The sequence below is a fragment of the Catharus ustulatus genome, chromosome 5, assembly GCF_009819885.2.
Source record: "Catharus ustulatus isolate bCatUst1 chromosome 5, bCatUst1.pri.v2, whole genome shotgun sequence".
Taxonomy (NCBI): domain Eukaryota; kingdom Metazoa; phylum Chordata; class Aves; order Passeriformes; family Turdidae; genus Catharus; species Catharus ustulatus.
Window position 1 is genome coordinate 56,663,854 of NC_046225.1, and position 18,962 is coordinate 56,682,815.

Genomic DNA, 18,962 nt, shown 5'->3' on the forward strand with positions numbered 1-18,962 from the left:
CTTACTTATGAAAGTTTTCATTACTAACAGACAGCAACTAAAATTAATGACCTCAGGCTACTTTATTTTCCAAGTAGGAGGTCCAGTATAAGTAGTAACTTTGACAATTTTTACCAATGTCAAATAGGGGGCATTTCCCAAGCCCCTACCCACAATGAACAAACCCATTCAATTTAAGGAACCATGATCCTGAAGAACACTAAAAATTAATGATTAATGAGAAAATGATTAATCAATCAGTGAATGACCTTTAATAAATTTGTTGACATGTGTTTAACCAAAAAGAGTAAGTGGCAACTCAATGGTTAAATTAGAACATAAACCACCTTTTAAAGTCCTGCTTAGCATCCTATTACTTTGAAGTGAAGGAATTAATTTATCTACAACCTGTGTGGCACTCAATACTGAGTGAGAGATCAAGGAAGATGTTTTCTGATAATTAATGGAAAGAGGGTGAAGTACATTTTTCTTCTCTTTAAAATCAAATTTCTTTATTTTAATGTTCCAGTTTTATATTTTCTCACCCTCCCTTAGAGCAGCTACTTCTTGTACCCACATACTTTCACTCTCCAGAGCTACAGCCTACACTGTGGCACCATGAAACAGTCAATCTGATATTAAGTAGAAAGGTACCAAAGATGGGAGTAAAATAAGCCAGTTGTACGAGACAAAGCTTTGAAAAATCACTTTGTCTGTTCGAAAGGACTCAAAAATTTTGAAAAGCTAACTTTTTTTCCATATAGACATTATGCCAGTCATTCCACTGCTACAAAAAGCCTGCATAGAGCTCTATGAGGTGGTCTTTGTGAACAGAAATGCAACTGTGCTATATCTGATCAACTTGAGACCATCAGGGAATTGAGTGCACAAACCCAGTAATACTGAACATAAAGACTTGAATTTAATATCAGACATTGCTTCTCTGGTACAGATTAGAGAAAAGCTGAAAGCAGCTGAACTCCCAATACCATCCTTCCTATAGTTTGCATGAAAAGCTAAGGATACATTATTAGTTCAATTTCCAAACTGGGTAACTTCTTCCTTAAATAGGTAGAGCAAGCTGGTGGAAGAAAAGCCTGAAATTTTCTTTCAGTTCTTTAAAAGTTCCACATTTGCTTCATTTAAAAGCAAGCTGTCTGTAGAGTCTGTGATGAAAGGATAAGTAAATTGAACAGATAGACCCAGCAAGGATCTAAGGAACAGTCATGAGTGGAAGTCCCATAGTAGCACAATCAGTGAAAACCTAATCAGCGAAAATTAGAGCACACTGAATCAGCTGCCTCTAAAGCTATCAAGAGAAAATTATTGTCCCTGGTGTGAATCCCACTGAGATGAGTCAGCAGCAGAAACTCTCAGAGGCCTTCAGACTAAAAGGAGATTATTGCCTCCAAGGGTACAGGATGTATCACAAAATGGAGTGATGAAGAGGATTCATGGATTGTGTAAAAAATATTAAGGGATGTGTCAAGTTAATTGTGGCAATGTGCAAAATGTTTATGGTTTGTTTAATGTCAGGACCAAAAATGGGGAAAGAGGGTGAACTGAGAGGAACAAACGTGGGAAAATAGAGAGGAAACACGACAAAACCAGTTTCATGTGAACACACAGCTAGTGAGCAGTTTTGTGTCTCCTGATCACAGAGAGGAGGAACAGGTTCAGGCTGGCCAGGAGACTCATGGTTATGTGAGGGTTATGTGCATTTATAGGTGTCAGTACAGGTACCAATCTTTGTGGGGGTCTGTGCGGCCAAAATCACATCACACTTGTGTGCACAGACTGGGAGTAACTTGTGTCTGGGAACAGGGAACCACAGTGGCTTCACAAGCACGGCTGGGGATTCCTGCTGAAGAATTTGGAAAACTGGAAACAACCATGTTACTACTATTATTTTTCAGAGAGTTATTTCAGACAGCTGCCAAATCATCTTTTGGTCTTAGCAAATTGAGAGCTGTGAATTCAAAGATTCTCCATCCCTGGAGATATTGAAAATCCAACTAGACCAGTCCCTGGGCAATCTAATATAGGTGACACTTCTTCAAGCAGGTGGGTTCTAGAGGTCCATTCTGACCTCAGCAACCCTGTGATTCTCTGAAAATAAATTCTGCTCTCTTTTCCAAAGGCCCTAAAAATTATGCAGTAGAAATATAAACAAAAAATTAAGCGAAAGCTGTTAGGGCACAAAAGGTACCTGTCAAGAAGCTCTATGGTCTATATGGTTTTGATAGAGACTTAAGCATTTTCCATCTATTTTGTGAGCCTTGTGCCTCTGTAGTTACATTAAAGCAATAACCCACACAAATCATGTTATATTGGATTCCTTCCATATCACTGCCAGCTTGTGGTTCAGAGCTGATTCAGATTCATTTAATCAAAAAGATGAAAAGGTCCTGAAAAACATAATATAAACATCTAAAGTAAGATCATTATAAGTGGATAGAATTTAGTCAAACTGCCTATTTTTTCATAGGGTTAGTAGAAGCCCATTTTAAAGGGAAAAACTAAAACCAGAGACCATTATCAAGATACAGTACAATGTGTTTATGGCAAAATGTTGCCTCAGGGGAGAAGCTGATACTTTCAAAAATAAAAATAAAATGGTTTTCTATAAAATCTCAACTCTTAAAATATTTATATTCCACTTGAAAAGACTTGTCTAATAAAATACTTCAAGATCAAGAGGAATCACTGAGGCATTTAGTCTGCCTTTGCACGTATCTCAAGCTAAACAATATACCAAATTACTCCTGTAGTCACATCAGTAATAGATGGGTTTGACTGAATCATACCTTTCAGAAATAAACACACAGGGCTGATCTGGAAATACCAAGACGTGGAGAATGCACCATTTCTCTCTGCACGTAATTTCAATTGTTAACACTGGCAACAGAAAAGATGCTTTATTTTTAATCTGAATGTACTTGATTTTAACATTGAGACATTAGTTCTTGTTATGATTTTCTCTCATAGATGAAGAAGCCTTTAACATCCAGTATTTTCCCTCCATGAAACTAAACAATTATTAATTACTCAAGATGATGGTGTAATATGCAGGAAAAATACTTAGTAACTTCAAAGAAAATTTAAGAAGTGAGAAGAAACAAACTAAAATTCCTCAATTTTCTCCCTATCGCTCTCTAATACTTGTACACTTAGTAGTCAGGATCTTTTCACGATTTTTCTGGGACTTCCTTTATTTTTGACGGTTTGCCAGTATCACACTTCCATTGAAATCAAAAGTGGTCTAAACTGCATAGTTCAGGTAGGTCAGAATCCCATATATGCTTATTTAGGTATGAACATAGGATTCCTATTCATAAATTGCCAGAACAAAAGACTGCAGATTCAGGAGAGGTTCCTCTTCTTATAAGAAATTTTATCAAAAAAAGAAAAAAAAGTTTTTATTTTTCTTAGGTAGTTTTCCTAGGAACTTAATTCTGTAGAGCAGTGTGTTTAGTTGTAACTTCCAATACTTAGCTTTTAGCATTATTTAATTTTTCGAGAGCAATCTTAAATATTGTGATTTTTGTTTCCAGAGATGTTGACATGATTTTTAGTATTATTATATGAAGACATATTATTTGACAGAAAAACTGATTATATGAGATCAACACTGAAGAAAGAAGTGTATTTGACTTATAATATCTTTTAAATTGTAATATCACCCTCCAGATGATATTACTTTAGATCAACAGTGTCATTGTAATCTAGGCTCTTGTGGGGAAGAGAAGTCAAAAACTCACAGCAACATATTGTTTTGGTGATCTTTAGAATTCTTTTATTAGAACACGGAGACAGAACAAAAAGACTGCCATAGTGTCATGACAAAAGAATACTAGCTATTGCTTTGCTTCATTATACTTCTTGAAGAGCCATTTTTTTTCAGGCTTATTCAGAAAATCACTTTCTCTAAGTATTACAGTAGTGAGAGACAGCCTCTAGGTAAGCATGCACCACAGAAAACCACTAAGGCAGAATTTTAATCATACCCTTGGTTCTTTTAGTTCCTCAAAAAACATCCTTTTGGAGCAATATTTCTGGACTTGCACTAAAGAACAAGTGAAAGAAAATGTGCCTGCTTGAGTTACAGCAGCAGAACAAATTATGATTCAAAACATTGTGTGGCAAGACAGCAATGAATGGAGATCTTTCATTCATTTAACAATTATTGGAATCATTTTGCAATGACAGATAAATGCATTTAAAGGCAAGAATATATGTATTCATTTTTGTGTCTATCATTGAATATATTGTTAAACAGAGAGTTTTAAATCTGTAGATGTTCTAATTTAAAATTTTATATTTGATTGAGTTTTCTTATTTAAAATAAATGAGTAGGAATTACTAAACTAGAACAAACTGAGCTCCCACTGGGAAAAGGTCATTTTGCATTCAGCAAGTTTTGACAATTACACCCCAGTAAAACCAGGACAAATGGTTTGATAGAAACGGTATTTTGGATCTTGCAGCCTTAGGTTTCCAGGTTCAGGAGTTTACAGAGTCTATGTTTTAATTGTCTTCATCTGTACAGGATTTCTAAACTTTTTTTGCGAAGAGATAACCCGCTTCTCATCCCAGAGTGAAACTTATTTTTTTCATTAGATGTTTAAAGTGAAAACATGCCAAGACCCCACTTCACAGATACAGTTAGGAGCTTAAACCTTACTAAAATTAAAGTGGCTTAGGGTCCTCAATGTTAGCCCCAAAATCAAACAGAAATTAAGAAATCCAGTTACAAATTAATTGTGCCTTTGACTTTCCTTCTTCTGGCTGGACACGAATATATATTTAATAAGGAGGAGTAAATAAAATTAGTTTTTGTCAGGTAACTAGCATGCCTGAAGTACTTAGAGGAAATCACAGAAACTTCTCCATGTCCATCATTCATTTTACTGAATTTTAAAAACAACTAAGAGTCATTCCAGGCTAGAATCAAAGAAAAATTTTATGCTCCCACAACACCTTGCCTCCATTGTTAGGACATTGATCCTGCTTTTTAAAATTTCTACAACATAAAGAAGGCAAGACAGAGTAGCTGGAGATGAAGTTCCCCAGGCCTCCAAGGAAACTACAAGGAAACAGGCTAGCCTATTTCCGAACTTCCCTGGACAGCCTCATTTATTAGCTTAGCTGCATCACTTCTCTGTCTTTCCCATTCTCTGCCTCTCCTGAATGGCTTTGAAGTGGTGACAATGAATGATCTTGTTATGTGTGTGAATGTGAGCAAAAGCCAAGCAGCTCTGCTATTGTTAAGGGCTTCTAAGCTTTACTAAGAAAAGTAGTAACAGTAGGAGGGTTTAGAGCTCACACTAAATTTTACTTAATGATACCTGTTACTGGAGCCCAGAAAGCTCTTATTGACATATCACTATTTGAGTGACATCTAATTAATCATTATATCACTAACCAGTACCAACAACCATAACTTTAAGGACCTTTGTTCAACCTTCCCACTGAATATCTTGCACCAGCTTCAAGTTTAACCTAGTATGAGACTGTTTAACCTATAAAACATGTGGCTGTAGGAAAGTACCCTGGGATTTTGTCACCTCAGTGTTTACTGGAATGCAATTGTATTCTAGTAGCAAAATAAATGTATGCTTCTCTCTGATTGGAAAAACATCCCTTTTAAACCTTGGACATAGAGCATTTTCCCTTTGTTCCCCTAAAAAACAACATAAAAGAAAAAGAAAAAACAGATACATTTTCTTTCCCTCAAACTCAAGGAGAGTTATTCTGGATGACCCTCTTGGCAGTAGAAACTTCATAATCACACATTGCTTTTAGAAGCTGGGAAAGCAAAGCATGTGGAGAGAACTATACTTATCTACCAATACTGTATGTTATTTTTCCTTAAATCACTGTTTGAGTCCTGTGATGACAGTGTAGTCACTATTTTTTTTTTTCGAGAGGGGAAAAAAGATTGAAAAGTCTCAGATCTCCACCTCGTGTGGTTGATGGTAAATGACTCTATAAACACTCTTGAGGACTCTGGTTTAAGACTTGTTCCTACTGTTGGACAGTAAAGCATCAAGATATGATTCCTTTTGCTTTTATTTCTTGTAATGATGGAGAATTCCAGGTTTCATCTTGATGTTTAGTTTATTCTCCAAATTCTGTCTGAAGTTTGCTTATTAGCACAATTCAAAAGAGAGCTATACATGAGAACAGGCACATGTTAGTTCAAGCCCTTAAGAGGAAAAGTCATAGTGACCAAACAAGAATCCCACTGGGTTTTTCCTATGGAGTTTTAAATCATGGACTGAATCCTAGTGGCATTGTTCAGTCAAATACATAAAGTTTTCCTGTGTGAAGCATAAGATGAACAAATAGAAACACATCTGCACATGTATATTCTGAGTAGTAAGTTCTTAGCTGATCAGATTTTGTGCTTAGTCTGGGCTTTTAATCACTGCTCCATCACATTCCTATTCATATAACACACTTTAATTTCCTAGATGAATTATATTTTCTGTTTCATTTCAAGGATGGCTGTAGCCTTGTATTTTCTGGCAACATGGCACCAAGATTGTGAGGCTGACCTCTTGTTTCTATACATTCCTTAAGCAGATTCCATAACTTTGCTCCAGCACAACTTCTTTAATAAATTTCTCTGTCATATCTTATGTGTCAAAAACTAATTGTTGGTTTTCAAGCCAATTGGAACTACCAATTAATAGGCTTGTTCTCTTTTTCTCACTAAGTAGCTAGAGGAAGGCATTTTGCTATTTTAGCTACACATATGGAGGAAAACACAAGAGCAAGACTTTCGAGGAAATATGGAAAGACTAAGCTGTATCAAAACATCTCAGCAAGTCTGTGGCACTAGAAATCAAGACAATCACACAGTAAATAAAACATGAAATAGTCATATTGAAAAGCCATGGATGATAACCCAGGTTCCATCATTTTCAATTAATTTATCTTCATTAAAGTGAGCACTGAACTCACTAATTACAACTCAGAGGACTGAGCCATATTCCTATGTTTCTGAGCAAAAAAAAAAGTCTAAATTTAAAGTGGAATGACAAGAAACCCCAAGGTTTTTATTAAATTTAAAAAAAAAAAAAACCTAGGCATTTTCAGATGAAGGTTTTTAAATGGAAAAGTAGAAAGGGGCAGAAAGGAACCTCTGAGTCAACCACTCCAGTGCTGGTATGAGTGGCTAAAACCAGTTTTTGTGCCTAGAGGTGGGCTAAGCATCCAAAAGTCTATCAGATGATAGGTAAAGATAATGAGATGGTTTCAGTTTATATTAGATCCCTAGTGCCAGGGGTACCATCAGGTAACTAGAATCCATCCATCTTTTATGGCAAGGAGAAAACAATACCAAAATAAAATGGCAAAAAAGTTACTCCATTTCATATCCTGAAACTTCCAACAGATAAATATTGCAAAGTCCTCTTTTTTCACTCTAAAATAGTGTTAAAATCAATATTGACATCATGTTCTTTAAATACAAAATTCTTGGCCTAAATCAAGATGAATATTTCTCTATTTACTCTGTGGGCACTCCATGTTGCACAACACAAGGAGTTTTAACTTTTAGAATGAAATTCTCTTAAACATTATTAAGACAAATAATAAACCAAACTTCTGATAGATCAATGAGCAATTTAAACTAAAATTAAGTTTTTAGACATTGAAAATTTGTGGGGTTTGTTCCTTGAGCTTTGTGTTTAGGAGCATTGCTTTTAACCTACAGTCCTCAGCTTGAAGCATTAGCTTTTCCTGATAGTCTTGTGTCCCCACACTGCAATTTCTATTAATCGCATTTAAAATAAGCCACAAAGACTATGAAGATGACTGGAACATAAGAAATCCAAAGAAAAGGAGGGGGGGAAAGAAAAAGAAAGCAAACTGTGGTTTATTTCTAATATTGCAACTTTCCTTCTGTATAAGTAATCACCGAACTGAATATATAGTAAACAGAAATGGGGAAGAAAAAGACAAACACAAGAGGAGTGAAGAAAGTAGAAAAACAAAGAAGAAATGCTTACCACCTCCTTTATTTCTCACCATTACAAGCTATTACAAACATAATTGACTTTTTATGTTGGCAGCTGCTGCTCTTTCAATAACAATAGGCAAAGAGCATAATATCACTCTGGTTTATCCATGACATTAATTAAACATTCAGCTCTGCATCACCCATGATGGTTCACTACCCCTGCATAGTGTTATAAATATACACTCCTAGTTCATTATGAAGCGTAAAAGTGAAGCATAAAGTCCATGCCATAACAAATAATTTTGCAAGCAATTCCACTTCTTCAAAACACTTTAGAGTAGATGAAAATCAGTAAGGCATAAAGGACTTTCATAAGACCATCTCAATCTCCAGCACAGGCAAATGGCTTCAGAAAGCATGTTTATATAAATCAGCTCCATGGGAGGCAAGGGGATCCACATTTTGTTGTAGGAAGAGATTAAAAGTCCAAAGAAGGGATCTAAAACACAGCCTTCTGATTTCATGAGAAATGGTTTTATTATCTACCAGCAGCATTCATTTGTGCATGGGTATGGAAGTTTTCCTGATCAGGGACTAGTTTAAGAGACAGAATATAGTTTGAATGAGGTTTCACAATATTGCTAAGAGAATGAAAGGTACACTATAGCTTCATATCCAAGCATATCATATTTTCAAAGATTATGAACTTACATAAGTTGTTCAGTGGGTGGAGCATTTACATACTTTTGTATATTTAATGTACAAATTGTTATATCTTCATTGAAAAGAATTTTTAAAAGTTTAGTTTACACCAGGAGAGGATTTATCCAACTATCCAAATTACCTAATATAAAGTAATTTTAAAAAATTTTCTACTTCAACATATGATTGTAAAACTTGTCTGAGCACTTAGTCTAGGAAATATCACCATTCAAATGACTGTTTGCAAATGTTCTTATGTTACAGCAAGGTATTGTGTCTCTGTTTCCTTACCATTGAATACAGTGGAATTCATTTTGAAAAGATAAGGCTAATATCTGATAGCAATATGCTGATAATTCTATGAGGATTTTTTATGATTCAGCAATCAGTAAAATTCCTTGTCTGAGGAACAGAGGTTATATTAGGAAATCATTTTCAGTCCTGATTTTCAGAAAATCAATGCTTTCAAATTAATTTTAATCACAGAAACTAGGAAGCCTATGAAATATTTATTAAAAAGTACATCATATATATAGCAGTTCTAGTCTGTGACTGCAACATATGGTTTAGAAATTGAAACAGGTGTGGGAGAACAGGTGGTCACAACCATCCAAGGGTATAGCTGGAATTTACCATGAGGAAAAGTAAAAAAAAATAAAAATAAAAATTAAGTAGCTCATTTACCTTCTAAGGTAACTTGCAGACTTAATGACAGAAGTCAGAAGTCATTAAGACAGCTCTTCAGTGGGGAAAGGGAAGTGTGAGACATTCACATTTTGTTACACATTAATACCCTAGAAAAAAATTACGATAGCTGTCTTCTTTTATACCTTGCTCTGACTAAAGTTTTGTCAAAAATCAATAATAGTTTAAGAAAAAAAGTACTGTTTCTCCATCTTAACTTTCAAAGAAGTTAAACCAATTTGTAAGAAACAAATGATAGAGAGACACAGCTTCATTCAGATGTCAAACAAAATCAACCTATCATCTGGTTCCTTTGTAGACAGATCTTTAGATCCTCTAGAATATATGTTTGATCCTCTAAAGTAGATGTTGCTATGAAATAAAATTAGCCTTTGTGCAATACTTGATCTATTTTAAATTTACTCTTAATTCAATTTGCAGTTGTACAAACTCTGCAATATATCTAAAATTCACATGCAAGAAGCAAATACATGACCAGAACAGCTCTCAAATTCCTTGAGTATTCAAGCACATCTTAGAAGACCATGAATCTTGTAAATTCCTCTTTATAAGGATATTTTATCATTCAGTAAATTTCCAATTTTAAAAACTGAGAATTTCATAGATCTTTAACAAAAGCATCAAGTCCATGAATTACATTCTTGAATGGTCCAGTAGCTGCCCCTTGGGTCATCACTTTGATGATCATCACAAAGATGATCACTTTTGAAAACCTCAAGAACACTCAAGCTCTTTGATATGAAAGTAGAGTAAATAAAATAAACTTCAAATATAGCTGGAGTCTGCATTATTTTTCAAAATCATCAGCAGCCGTTGGTTTGACTCTGGGAACACCTGAATTCCCACAACACCAGAAAGCTAGGAGTCTGAATTCATTTGTGTTTTCTTAAATGTATTGGGCTTATGCATTTAAGATGTGTGCACTCTGCTAAAATGGATCATTCTATTTTTTAACATTTACAAACGAAAATAATTTAAAATAAAATTAACTTGTTCTAACCTCTGCTTGAGATGAAATTCCTTTTGGCATTTGTGTACTGAAAAGTTATTTTCAGGTACATAAGAACTGACATGCCAGATCAAACTAATGTTCCATCTAGATAGAATATTAAGTGTGCTTATCAACTCTCACAGTTTTCCTCTGAAATTCCTGATTCAAAAACTTCCTATTTAATTTTAATCTTGTAGACAACAATCAAATCAGACCATTAATTCCAGGGAACAATTTACCATATGTGCTTGAACATCTTTCCTATGGATCTCAAAAATGGTAGAAGTGGTGCCTAAATGGTATATTTAATATGTTTTTACTAAATTATGCTGTCACATGCACTCAGAACAAATAGTCTTCCAACAGCAGACCAAATTCATCCCTAGCAACATTACACAGAAGCCAATGGGGTTGCACCAAGGATAAAAGTAACCAGCTCTGCCTCATATTTACTGCTTCTTTCTATTCATCTGCATTAAAGAATAAAATAAACACTCACTACTTCTGTTACTCCTAAAGCAAGCCAGACAAAATTACTTTAAAACTAGTAAAATCACTTACTAGGCAGAAACATTACTACAGTTGGAATCTTACAGTTAAAGCTTTTTTCAATAGCATTCCCTCTGAAAAAAAATTATTTACAGGAAATTATCTTATTCTTTGAAAGTGCTCCCATAGGCAATTAAATTTCATTAAATTTCATTAAATTTGATGAGATTTAAGCAGTGTTCAAAGTTAGGCACATGTTTAAGTACTTCCCTGATTTAATCCTGTAACTCTCAAACTGTGTATACCATATCAGAAAGCAACCTAGGTGTTTCTCTAATACTCTTTTAGGAATTGACAGCATCTTTACAAATAGACTATTCTTGCAGGAAAAAAAAAAACTATTAGATTAATAGTTTGTGTTCTTGTTCAGGTATGTTTTTTGTAGGTTTATTAGGATCAATTTTATTGAAAATTAATATTAGAGTAATTTTTAATGCTCCATTAGGGTGGTGAGGTACTGAACAGGTTTCACAGAGAAGTTGTGGTTGGCTATGGAGGTTTTGAAGACCAGGTTGGATGGGGCTTTTAGCAACCTGATCTAGTGGAAGGGGTCCCTGCCTATGGTGGGGTAGCTGGAACTAGATCATCTTCAAGATTCATTTCAACCCAAACCATTCTATGATTATGTGATTCTATGATTAATTTCTGGTCTATGAAAAATATTTTAGACTTTAATCTCTTGCAGGATCTTGACTTGTTTCTATGCATGCAATGTACATCAGATCCAAGAAGGCAGATTGGTTGGTCCTTTGTTTAAACTACTTCTTAGAATAAGTATACTCAACACATCTGTAGGAAGTACAGCTGCTTAGAACATTAAAAGATAGGGTGTGATTTAAAACACCCTCAAGTATATTTTACATAAACAAATACTTCTTATTTATAATTTATATTTATAATAACATGTCAATAAGTCTATCAACCCATTTCCAAAAAAAAAAACAAAGAAATGCTTAACCTAAAGGAAAAGCTGTAACTGGTATAAAAAAAATACATGGAAGGAAAATTCTGGATAGGTGCATTTGTCATTTATTCATTTTCATCACCAGAACAAAAAAAAAAAAAAAAAAAAAAAGCACAGTTTTTTAAATTCCAGGACAAGAGAAAATAAGTACAGTAATTTCATGCCCATAAGGCGCACCGGACTACAAGGCGCACCCCCTGGGAGTTGGCAACTTTCGCAACTTTGTAGATCATATAAGGCACACCAGACTATAAGGCTCACTATTTTTTTGCAGCGAGGAGCTGCACCGTGTGCAACAAAGTAACGAATTACTGGCAGGTGCTCAATTTGCAAACATTTTTCAAAGATCGGTGTAGCCTTTAAACACAGCCCCAGGTGTCCTCCCCGTGCAGCGGGCCCCGGCACTCCCGCCCTCCCCCGGGAGGCACAGCTCACGGTGCTTTTTCGCCGCTTTTCGGCGCTTTCCCGGGGTTCTTTCTCGCCGCTTCTCAGCGCTTTCCCGCGGCGCTTCTTGGTGCTTCCCTGTGGCTGTGCCGCTTCCCCCTGTTTCTCCCTGGCTGGCAGCCACGCCAGTTCCTGGTCTTCCCCGCCCGGCAGCCTCGGCTCCCACGGTTCCCGACTCCCCCTGCACAGCCGCAGCTCCCGCAGGTCCCAGCTCAGCTCGCAGTTTGCACTTCCAGGTTCGCAAATTTCTGAATTTTGTACGTCAGATAAGGCGCACCGGACTATAAGGTGCACTTCCGGGTTCGGGGCAAAATTTTAGTCAAAAGGGTGCGCCTTATAGTCGTGAAATTACTGTATATTTGAGGTCCAACTTTTCAGTATTTCAATTACATATATGTAAAATCACTGACACTGTGCTCTTCCCACCTGAGGCACTAAATGACAACCACTAATAATGGAACAGAGAGTATATGCAAGTATTACAGTTAATGAATGATCTGCTGCCCCCACAAGTACATTTTTAATGTACAAGTGAATAGTTTCAGATGTTATGTTATATAAGCACAGTTAATAATTTAATTAATATTACCAAGCTATTTTAAAAAAGGACATTCAAACTGAATGTGAAAATAACCAAAAAGCAGAGGTCCACAGATGTTTAATTTAACACACAGCTGTGTATTAAGAAAAAAGTCATCTTTGCCATACATTATCTTCTGAAGGTGCACAGAGATGATTTCAAGTGAGCCAAAGAATCTGATCATAATCATGTTCCAACCTGTTTCAGAAGATTATTCCATTTTCTCTTGACATGGTTGTGATGAAATTGATCTATCTATTCCTGTTGTCCTTCAAAAAAACAAAAGAAATCTAGAGGCGCTCAAATGGGATCAGTCTTGACTTTAAGTTGACAAGCTACAGAGAATCTGCATACATCATTCATTCATTCAGTGGTAGTTTTGAGTACCAAATTCTACTCTTAAGATTTGTAGACAGTAAAACTGAGTTTGTGGAGATGAGCCTGGGTAAAATCTGTGGAGTTTAATTCACACCATTTACTTTACAAGGTACTGTAACTGCATCCTACAGATCTTAAAATTCCAGGATGTTGCTGTTGAGGAAACTCATTATAGTAAGTCTAACAAGACAAATAAAGCAATAGATAACTCTGTTTAAGATAAAACCATTCAAAATCATGAGAGCAGAAGACATTCTTTGTTAGGAACATTCTAGGCCTATATATGTGTGCCTATATGTAGGTGTATGTGCTGTGTATACATATACAGCTCATGAGGTGAGGTTTCACAAGTTAAATTGCATTCTGCTGATATTGCAAGTTTGCATAGTGCCTTAGGTTATTTTTTAATTGAATTCCTCTATTTATACATGAACAGTATTAAAGAAATCCCAGAGGAGTGCACTGTTTGATACTGGATGATTTTGTTCAGTGCTACGTCATTTTAATTTATATAGAACGAGAACTTGTTGGAAGCAGGTTGTAGTTGCTTAAGTTTTAAATGTCAAGTAGGGCCGAGGAGGGGGGTGATGTTTAGCTAATGTAAAAGACACTTTCCTAAGTAGAATTAAAGAGCATAATTTGTCAGCTAGACTATTTAAGTAAAATGGAGTGTCCTTTTCAGCTCACAGCCTATTAAGGGGGGAAAAAAACCCTCTCGAATACCAATTGCCTTTCTGTAGAGTACTGCAAGCCTCTAAATATATTCTATAAGAGATTGAAATTTCTTGTCTTCTGACCTGTAGTGCGCCTCCATAGAGTAAAAATATAGGAAACAAAAAGGAAGGAAATTATTTGGAACAACACAAAGTAAGTAATGTATTATGGTTAATAAAGAGTTGAACAGATGTTTAACGGAATTTGCTTTTCTGAAGTTGGAGAGTTGATTGCAGTCTGAATGAAAATAACACAATTTACAGTAAAGAAGTGACAAACTTGAAACACCCTGAATATAAATTCTTTGGAGTCACTCCAATACTCCAAGTCACTCCTTTTCCTTACTTTTCCCTTAATTAGAATCATAAAATAGTGAAAAAAAGTTTAAATATGAACAACAATAATGATAACTATAAAGCCTCATTACAGAAGCATTTTTAGCCCCAGGATTTCAAAATGCTGTAGAAAGAGATATATTTCAATCCACTGTATAGTGTGGCTAAGAATAAAACCTTGTCTCGCAAGTCTTCTTGACTTTGCTGCCTCCTTGCTCTTCCTCTCATATTTCTTCTCAGGGGATGGAGAAAAAGGAATATGACTGAAATATTTAGTCAAAAGTAAAAAGTAAAATAAATTCAGGACATTAAATCTATTTTAATACATCTGTGCAGAGGAGAAAATCAAAGTTCTCATTCTTTTTGCAGGAACTCAAAGACAGAAATGTGCAGTATGTATTTCGTGAGTGTGATTTGTCCAAGGTGCAGCTCAGTCACTGCACACAGCCTTTTTCTGCTGATCTTTCCATATAATCTCAGGTACAGATAAAAATTTGCCTGAATGGCTTCAACTTGCCTAGATATCCCAGGATATGTGCTCTCAGTTTTCAAATTCTAGCTATATAAGACTTTTCAGCAGGGGAAAGGAGAAAATGTAGATAAACACAGATATAGCTATGTGACATGCAGCCATTTTCACTAACAGAATTTAATGATCTTCCTATGCATGACTGTCATTACCAAGCCTCAAAATCCTCTTGACAGAATGTGGGGAGAAACTAGGCTGCAGATATTTAAGGGTTTTTTTATTTTGCTAGTCTATTCATTACTATTCTCCTAACCTCACATGTTCACAGAGCAAGAAGTTTTAATTTCAGCAGTACAAGGGTGGCTTTAAAGACTCTAACAGTAAGTTTATCTAAATATTACTTAAAGCTAACATTTTAAACAACAGTTACATTCAAGCAGGAGAGAAACCACACATATACCTTAATTTTATTAGAGTTAACACCCATAAGTCTAACATTTCCCAAAACTTACTGAGGCACTTCACATAGTCCTTGGGCCCCTTCCACACCAATCCCCAGCAACTTTATATATTCCACCAACGTATCTCTTCCTTCAGGCTGTTTTTTTCCCACTTGTACTGATTTCAGAGAAGGAGAGAGAGAAAAAAAAGGGGGGGCCTGTATGTTAAAACTTTTCTGCTTGGCTGCTTCAGGGACGATTAGGGCAGCTGCCCTCTTTTATGTCTTTCTACTAACCTTAAAACGGCTGGATGCTCTTCTTCATCCCCAGGTTTCTGCAAGGAGTTCCCTCCTGAAACACTATAAAATGTGACAGGAAACTACTTTTAAGTTTTCACATAGTGAGAGGAATCACTGGCTGGAGTATGTCTCGTTATTTCTGATCTCAGAAACCCAGATTAATGCAATAAACTGTGTCTGTGTGCTCTTACCTACATAACTTGGGAGTCTTTTAACTCATTGACTTTATCAGCAATATAACTTAAGAGAAAAATTTTCCCACTAGTTTTTCATTCAAATGCTCTGTGAAGGAAAACACATACTTTTGAAGTTAATTTCTTTGATTTAAGAAAAAAGTCTGACTTGCAACGTTATTCATTTGGAACATTAAAGTCAGTAAGGTTTTGTTCCCTCTAAAATAAATTTAAAATAAATAAATTTAAAATTAAAAAAAAAAAGACCAGAAGACACAGTTTAGGTGTGACGTAAGTCTTTGAAGACTTCAGTGTCCTGTTGTATGCTGTAGCAGATTAACCCAGGATGAATGCCAAATACTCACCAAGGCTGCTCTATCACTGCCCTCCTCCACTGGACAGGGGAGAGACAATAAAACGTAGGTCAAGGTAAGGAAACAAAAGTAGCTCGGTAATTGCTGTCATTTGGTACAACCAGATTTTAAAACATCTTCCCCACATCCATCCCTTCTTCCCAGGCTCAGCTTCACTCCCAAATTCTCTAATTCTCTAACTCTCCTCACAGCAGGACAGGCAGTCAGGGAATGGGGGCTGTGGTCAGTTCATCATAGGCAGTGGTCTGTGGTTCTCCTTCCTCCTCATGGGGAGCACTCCTCACACTCCTGTGCTGCTTCTGCGTGGGGTCCCTCCCACAGCAAACAACCCTCCATGAACCTCTGCAGTGTGAGTCCTTCCCACAGGCTGCAGATCTTCATCAACTTCTCCAGCATGGGTCCTTTCTACAGGGTGCAGCCTTTCAGGAACAGACTGGTCTGACATGGGACCCCGCAGGGTCATCAATCCTGACAGCACACCTGCTCCAGCATGGGCTTGTCTCTCCATGGGGCAACAGGGCAAGCTTTCCACAGGGTCACAGAAGCCTTGGGACATCTCCCTGCTCCACCATGAGGTCTTCCATGGGCTGCAGGTGGATCTGTTGGACATGGGGAAAGCTTCTGGCAGCTTTTCACAGCAGCCACCCTTGTTGCTTCCCCACTACCAAAACCTTGCCAGGCAAAGCCAGCACATTTGTTAAAATCAGCAGTCTGTTAAGGAAACTTACTAAAATCAATGTACCCAACTTTAACAAAAATTCCTTATAAAGGCTGTATACCAAAAGCGAAGCATGGAATATTTTAGTGTGGCTAAAATTTTTGAAACTGTGAAAACCTTAATTTGGTATCACACTTGTCAAACAGCTCTGCTACTTGCATAGTGCTGGTATTCATATCCTCTTTCAAAGCTGAAGATGTAAAACCTCTTTCTTGATAGCTTTCTAGAAAATGCAGTCTTACTGTTCTGGTAATAAGGAATGCCTGCCAGCAAAATCCCTGTAATGATCATCACCAACACACTTTTAAGTGAGTCAAACTACTTTGGTAATTCTCTCATCAATTTCAGTAAGTGTTCACTTTAGAACATAATGTATTTTATAATTATACAGTTAGAAATATGAGCATATTGATTTGTATGGAGTATTGAAATGTTGCCCTTCACCAATTTTTAGCTTCATCATTGCTGAAACTGCTCCTGATGTTCTTGTGTTTCTTACTTTTTGCACATATGTCAATTTTAAATCTTCCCGATATTTTTAATTTTTTTTAAATGTCAAGGTTTCTAAAAAAAAAATAAATATGATTTGATTATACTAATCTGAGTTCCAGGGTAAGAAATATTTCTTTTTTCTTCAATAGGTCATCAAGCTGCAGCTTGATCTTTTTACAGAGAAAGATTTCTCATCGCTATAAAGCATTTTATTCTGTATGGTGTTTGGATAGTTGATTGGACTTTCAGTTTCTTCCAACTCCTTACCCCTGGAAAACTGAAATTTTACTGAGGTTGGATGAATAAACAGAAATAAAAAAGGTTGTAAACATTTTTTTAAAATTACTTTAGCTAGAAATCAGAATTATTTCTCCAGGGGGATGGCTTTTTACATGAATATAGAATTTCTTTATATGATCCCTGACACACTTTATTTTCCTGTATGCAGTCTGGAGTCAAAAGTTACTTGGCTTCTTGACACTGTGTATTAAGATTCCTGGTTTCAACCTGTAGACACTATTTGCATAAACCCAGTCTTTGTGAGCATTTCCACTAGTTCTGTCATGCAGACTGCTTTCAGGAGCATGAAGTTTAAAATTCAAATAAACATGAATGAAAATCTCTTCTGGAGATGGATTAACTATGAGCAACCTGCACAGCCTGCTCAGTGGTGAGATGAGGCTGTTTACCACTTCCTGCCTCAACTCAGACCTCCTATGCAAATGTAAGCAATATTTTTTCCCCCTTGTGTGCAAAATTCACATATCAAAGTCACACCAACATGATAAACAAATTTATTGTTTTTTAAATGCAGTTACTATGATGATAAGACACCCATAAAATCAGTGTTATCAGACAAATAATTTAAAATTGCTACTTATAGCCAAATAAATACTAAATAAGTGTTTTCTGATGCTCACAATCATTGTCAACTTTTCCTTTCTTTTTTCTTTTAACCCTTGCTGCCTTACCAGTGCAGAAACCTATCTCCTTCTTTCTGAAACTTGTAGACCAGATCTCCTGTCCTGTTCACTACTTCTCACTGCCTTTCCCCATTTGCAAATTTTCACGTCCATTGGATCAGTAAAAAAAGGCTCCAGCAAAAACAACCTCTTTATCTCACATCATTCATTTTACAGACCAGCCTCCCAGCTGATTGCTGCTCCCAGTAAAGGGTATTGCAGAAGCACAATCTAAGCTGTCTTTCCTACCACACACCATGCTCCGTACTCTCATTATTTTTGGTTTTTTCAGCAGCTATCCTTAGTATATAACATTATGCTATCTATCATGTGTCTGAACCTATTTTTGTTACTTCTTGCTTGCTTTCACTGGTTTAGCAAATTATATATTGTGATTTTTTTTTGTATAACTATGTTTCAGTAATGACACTGAATCAGATATGCCACAATTATCAAATTTCAGTAAATTCCAGTGAATCTTTTTCATTTTTCAATTTTAATAAAATCTAATTTAAACTTTTCTTCTGTTAAGATCCTTACACTAAGGGATTTTTCTTTTTTTACCATTTTTAACTCATTTTAAAGTCAGTGGCATACATTGCAAAGTTGCATTATACTAGTATGCAAGGTGAAGTGTAGCGACAATTTTGGAGAGAATATCCATCACTGATTTTATACTGCTAACAGTACAATCCAAGAAACATTTTTCTTCAGCACTACAACTG

At 36.0% G+C, this 18,962-nt stretch overlaps 1 long non-coding RNA gene across 2 annotated transcripts; it reads right to left on the bottom strand.

Moving 5' to 3' along the window:
- Positions 1-12,674: 12,674 nt before the first annotated feature.
- Positions 12,675-18,730, bottom strand: LOC116996147. 2 transcript variants are annotated; one of them, XR_004417887.1, is made up of 4 exons: positions 16,057-18,730; positions 15,516-15,578; positions 15,292-15,397; positions 12,675-13,152 (listed from the first exon to the last, which is right to left on the bottom strand). It is a non-coding gene; the product is annotated as an uncharacterized LOC116996147 (long non-coding RNA). The 2 variants fall into 2 exon arrangements; XR_004417886.1 differs by lacking the exon at positions 16,057-18,730 and having other exon boundaries at positions 15,516-15,898.
- Positions 18,731-18,962: the final 232 nt, after the last annotated feature.